This window comes from Adiantum capillus-veneris, chromosome 9 (assembly GCF_014529385.1).
Source record: "Adiantum capillus-veneris isolate H3 chromosome 9, ASM1452938v2, whole genome shotgun sequence".
Classification (NCBI taxonomy): Eukaryota; Viridiplantae; Streptophyta; class Polypodiopsida; order Polypodiales; family Pteridaceae; genus Adiantum; species Adiantum capillus-veneris.
Genome location: NC_140939.1, coordinates 85,400,938 through 85,406,937, shown reverse-complemented (window position 1 = coordinate 85,406,937; position 6,000 = coordinate 85,400,938). Strand labels below are relative to the sequence as shown.

The 6,000-nt window shown below is 45.1% G+C and overlaps 1 long non-coding RNA gene across 1 annotated transcript in view; it reads right to left on the bottom strand.

Moving 5' to 3' along the window:
• Positions 1 to 346: 346 nt before the first annotated feature.
• The window catches only part of LOC147450754 (uncharacterized), a 43,228-nt gene continuing 37,574 nt past the window's right edge, over positions 347 to 6,000 (bottom strand). Inside the window, exon 3 of the long non-coding RNA XR_015189302.1 lies at positions 347 to 572. This is a non-coding gene — a long non-coding RNA (uncharacterized LOC147450754). The remainder of the gene's footprint in view (positions 573 to 6,000) is intronic.

Below are 6,000 nucleotides of genomic sequence, written 5' to 3'. Positions count from 1 at the left end.
ACAGAAAAAAACAAGTTACCTTCTTTAGTCTGCATCAACCAGATCCACAGACAGTTGCATCAATCTAAATTCTAGCAATAAAACTGAAGTTCACAATCAAGCTCACAGCAAGGAACTTGATGCCCATGTGATGGCACTTGCCTTGATCACAGAACTCCTTTGTAAGGTGCGGCGTGGAATCGAGCCTGGGTCTTTACACACACGTTCACCTTAACCACTAGGCTATGGTCTTGTTGGCGCAATCACCATTTATTGCTCAAGCATGCCATAAAATTTAGCACATGCCTCCTTTTGAACGACTATGAACGCTTCAACGGGTGTTGTGCCACCCTTTCCGAGGACTATGTACCCGTAACCACGCAATGTACAAAGCAAGAGGCAATTCAAAACGACACGATCAAGCCACCTTAGAAGAGATGGAAGTCTAAACTATACCCATCAGCATCTCTACAAGTTCCCTGGCTCAACACAAGCAAGGTCAGGGGGAAAACTTAATGGCAGCCCATAATGCTAGTCTTTAGGTGAGCACGGGACAAGTTTGAATGAACATCTGGCTTACAAATTGTAGATACCTGCAAAGGAGAAGAGCTTAGTCAGAATTGGCTATGCATGACTTCAGTATTCTTACATAAAAGAAGAGATAAATTTGAGCAAATACAAATCATTCAGAATAAACAGCCATCAGCGCATTGCCTTCTGAAACACAAGAGCTCAATCCTTGAAAGGATCAGATTTACCATGGTAGCAGCACCTGAAGGTGGCCCATGTTTCCATCAATTCAAAGGTGTATACAGTTAATAATACATCAGACCAGCTTGATCAAATGGGGTGGACTGATGAGGCACACTTCTTTCTTCTTTAACTAGCTAGGACTGAGCTTTCTATCTTTACTTTTTGTGCCGGCTTCTTTTGCGATTTTATCTCAGGAGAAAAATCGGGACATGGATGATGGGTAAAGAACAATCCCAAGTAGTACTCCAAAACAAACTTTCCTCTAAATTTTTAAAACCTTCGTCTACAAAACTCTAGTGGGTAGACTAAATTCCGCCTATTCTTTTAGCTTTTCTCTTCATAATGTGCAATTTAGAGGTGAATTTCAAAATTTTCAAACAACGTTTTCCAGTTGAGTAGACTTACATCTTTTAAAAATTTGTTTCTCTATCCCAATGAACCCTGTAGTAATGATGGAGTCTCTCACTATCCAATCTTGGAACATAAAGGGGTTGAAAACCCGTAAGAAGAGTACCCTATTCTGGGAGGGAATACAAAAGGAGAAGACAATCAACTTTTGGGCTATCCATGAACACCACCTAGATGCCCATAGCAAGAGAAAGCAAGTGCTAGGAAAGAAACTAGTATTCTATGGAGAAGGAAATAACAGCTTCAGTGGCGTCCTCAGCATTGTGGATAGAGAATTGGAGCCGAAGGTGGTTCTTAACCACCCATCCGGCAGAATCCTTGGGATTAGAATCAGATGGGAAGGGCATCCCCTCACCATTGTGAATGTGTACGGCCCTTGCAATGCAAAAGATAGAGCTATACTATGGATGCATCTCAGAGATACCCCTATTGAAGGGGAGTGGTTGTTGGTTGGCGACTTTAATATGGTAGAAAAGAGCAGGGATAGAATAGGATCCTCCAATGTGTTGGCTGGCTCAAAAAGGTCTAAATGGCAAAGTTTGTGCGAAAAGTGGGCAATGATCGACTTATGGGAAGTTGGCCCATGGAACAGCACGCTTGGGTTCACCTACACAAGCCTTCAATACGCCCGCACTGCCTCCAGACTGGACAGATGCTATTGCTCGCACCAAGCTGACTGGATACCGACGTTGATGGAAATGAAGGTAGTCCCAACAACAATCCTCTCGGATCACATTCCTCTACACATACATTTTAAGAAGAATAAAGAGGAGGAGCCCCAAGAGGTTAAAAAAAACTGTTGGTAACAGGGGCACACCTATTCAAAGACCCTCTTTTCAGGAATCTAACGAAGAAAGCACGGGGTAAGCTAAAAAAAGATGTCAACCTCAACAAACACAACGCGTGGGACCTCTTTGCTCGGAGCATCCAGAAAGCAATCAAAACCTCGGGCCCCTGAATCAAAAAAGCTAGGGAGGATCACCTTTTGCATCTTACAGCGGAGGTACAATTGCTTACAGCTATAAAAGCCAATGGGCATGCTACTGAGGTCGAACACAAACGATGGCTTGAAGCCAAATCGAACCTTGCTAATGAGTAGTTGGAAGATATCAAAAAGGCTAGACTTCTCTCTAGGAAGCCTCCAATCAAGCTCAGTTTTTTAGGGCTTTAAAAATCAAGAAGAGCCGGGGCCATGTCCGCTCGCTCGAAGATGAGAAAGAGACAGCAGTTCATAACCAGGATGAAATGGCTGGCTGGTCTGATGCTGAGCTTTCTCAGTCAAATCATTGGACGGCCGGAGACTCGGTCCCAAGAAGTGGAAGAAGCCAGAGGGACCTTGCTTCACAGTGTTAAGAAGGAAATTCCCCACTCAGAAGCTAATAACTTGGAACGGCCATTTTCCGAAGAAGAATGTGCACTCGCATTGCAAGCCCTTGGCAAGGAAAAGTCCCCTGGTTGGGATGGGATGATGGTGGAATTCTATAGAGAATTTTGGGATGATCTCAAGGCCCCAATCACAAGGTTGGCCAATAAAGCCATGGTCGAAGGGTCGTTGGAGACAAGTGTGAAAAGAGGGCTTATCAAGCCCATCCCAAAACAGATCTGCTGTTCTAAACTGAAACATTGGCGTCCCATAACGATGATGTCGGTGGCCTACAAAATTATAGCTAAAGCAGTGGCCCTCAGACTAGTCCCCCTTACTAACCAAGATCATCTCCCCCCATCAACATGGTTTCATTAAAGGAAGATCCATTTACGATAACATCTTGGCAGCAATGGTGGGCATAGAATACGCAGCTGTCACAAAGCAAGAGTGCATTCTGCTGCAGTTGGACCTGGACAAGGCCTATGACAGAATAGCATGGACATATATAGAAGCCGTCATGGAAGCTCTAGGCTTTGGGCCGCGCCTCTATCGGCTGGTTCGCGTAATGGGGACTGGAAGCCAGTCAGAGCTCCTATTCAACGATAGAATTGTGGGCTCTTTTGAGGTCAAAAAGTCAATTAAACAGGGATGCCCTCTCGCCCCCCTACTTTTCGCCATAGGATCACATCCTTTAATCACGACGCCCGAAGCTAGTGCTCAACAAGGGGAAGTACAAGGCATTATTTTACCAGGAAATAGACAACTCCTGGCAAAACTATTTGCAGAAGATTCTCTCCTCTTCTTAAAGGCATGCCCCCAGGTCATTAGAAAAGCTCTGGAGATTGTACAAATGTTCTCAGTAGCTTCGGGGTCCCAGTGTAATATAGAGAAGTCAAGGATGATTTCCCTATCAGAAAATGACTCACTTGACCCTACTGTCTACTGTCCGGTCAGGGGAGATTGTCACAAAAGGGAATATCTTTAGACATCTGGGAGCCCCCTTGGGGGTGGATGTAACTCACAAGCAAATATTTGAGTGGGTGCTTGAAAAAATCAAAACAAAAATGAGTAGGTGAGAGTATGCTCTTCTCCCATTCCCAAGTCGGATAAAAGTGATGAATGCCTTTATGATTTCTTATATTGCCTTCACTAGCCCGCTTCTCAAGATGGCTAAGTGTCACTGGAAAGAATTCTTAAAACCAGTAAAAACACTTTTACGGAAAAATAACACGAAATCTTCTAGACCATGGCAATGGGCCCGTTGGGAATCAATTGCTCGGCCGGGGAATCAAGGAGGCCTCGGGATTCTCAACCCTGTGGCCTGTGCAGAAGCTTGCTGTGCCAAATTTGTTGTTTCCTTGGCTAAACAGGATCAAGTTTGGGCTGTCATGATCAGAGATATGATAGAACCAACTAAACTTGGCACGAAGGGTGGAAAGTAGAGAGGGGTGGAGGTCCATGACAAACTGTTAGCCCCGGCGTGGTCTACCTTAAGACTGGGGGGCAGCTCAGGAGAATTGGTAAGAAAATGCAATAGAGTAGCAGGAGTCTTAAAGTGGGGGGTAGAAGCCAGATACTTCAAGAACTCCATCCTGCATTGGTCCCCCTGGCTCTCCAAAGTTGTAGATCCGCCGCAAACTCCCTATTGGATTGAGACAGCCAGGAAGCTGAATAATAAGGGTCTGCACCGACTTGAGCACTTCTGGGACAGTGTCAACAAGATTTGGAAAACCATTGACCTTATGGTTGCCCAATACCAACTAAATAGCTTGGAGGTCTTGCTTGTCCACAAAGTGATGAAAGAGCTTGACAATTAGTGATGCCAATCTGTGATTCGGAGTTGGACTGGAATGCCTAGAAATGGCCCGGAAGCAGTCTCTTGTGGAAACCCCATACTAAAATCATTTATCAGACAATGATGCAAATGAAGAATTGGTCTAGCCCCCTTAAGAGGCTATGGAAAAAGCAATGGCCGGAGGAAAGGTGGGAGCATGTAATGGAGAACATATGGAAGCCAAAGGTTCCGCAATACATGAAGATTTCTTATGGAAGGTTATTTGGGGTGCTCTACCGACGGGGGTGAAGATTCGGGAGAGAGGGATTGGGGGAGAGAGGGATTGGGTCAGATCAATGCTTGGGGTGCAGGTTAGCTAGTGAAGATCTGGCCCACCCGTTCATGGACTGCCCAGCTATAAAAGGCCTAGCAGGAAAAGTATGCAAGTGGGTCCAGAGAACATGGAAAATTAGTTTTTTCAAGACTCACCTTTGTCTTGGAAGTAAAAATTCAGGTAGTCCTGCACTCCTCGTCAGCACTCAGATCGTCAGATACTTCTTCTTTCATAATGTATGGCAGACAAGGAACCGCCGGGTTTTTGAAGGAGGATTTGAGGTGGCAAGCTTCGCAGGAATTATACAAGAAAGCAAAGTGCTCATATGGGCACTCGGGCGCAAGCATCACTCGGAGGATTGGTCTAGGACTACTTGTGCCTTGTTGTCAGCAGATGGAATCCCTAGGATGGGGGCAAATCTTGGCCATCGGTAAATAAAAGATCTCTGAATGACAAGAGTATGGGCTTTGTGTATCAAGGATGTGGAGGCGGGGTGGTAGGGGTGGCTGCCCTGATAGCCGTTGTAATTTTGATCCCTGGATGGTGTCATGGCTTAACATGAGCATGACAAAACCTTGTAATTTTTTGGGCTGCTCAATATAATCTGCTCACAATTGTGAGTTTTGCCAAAAATAAATAAAATTTGAAGCCAACTAGGCTATAACATCACCCACTGGGCAATCAATCAAACAAGGAGAGAATTCATAAGAGGCTAGGCCCCCTCAACACTAACTCGCACCGACATGGAAGCTTGGATCAAGGGCCCTGGTACGCATATGAGGACTAGGCTAGATTGGTTTTACGAGGGGTTTTGTCACAAGGCTGTGGCAACCACTAACCTTAGTTGTTGGTTTCTTTCCCTTGATTTTTATTTAATTTTTGGGATCCTCTTTTTGAAGTCACAAATGACTGGACATTGTATGGCCAGTGTGAAACGGTTGATGGCCAAGAGTTTCACCTGCCACAATGAAGGGCAGGGCATTGAAATCCGAGTAGTTAAAGATTGGCTAGGCTCAGTTCAAAGTCATTTAGGCCCTATGTGACACTTATAAGTTGGTGGGTACTAGGAAATTAAACCGAAAGGAGTAAAGTGGACACATGGCAGTAGGAGAGAAACCTGCAGTCCACACACACACTCCAGAAGCCTCATCCAAGAGAGGGCGCCCAAAACTGAGAGAGGAGGCTTATTTTTGGAGAAGTGACTACATTGTGTGTGTGAATGGTGGGTGTAGATGATCACAGCTTTAATGGAAACCTTGCCTTCTCCCTTGTCTCATGTATCATGTAGCGCGATGATTTGCTCTTGTGCATCTCTCTCCCCTTTTTCACGTATGGTAATGCCCCAATAGTTGGGCTTCTCACATGACCATGTACAGTTCTGGGGTT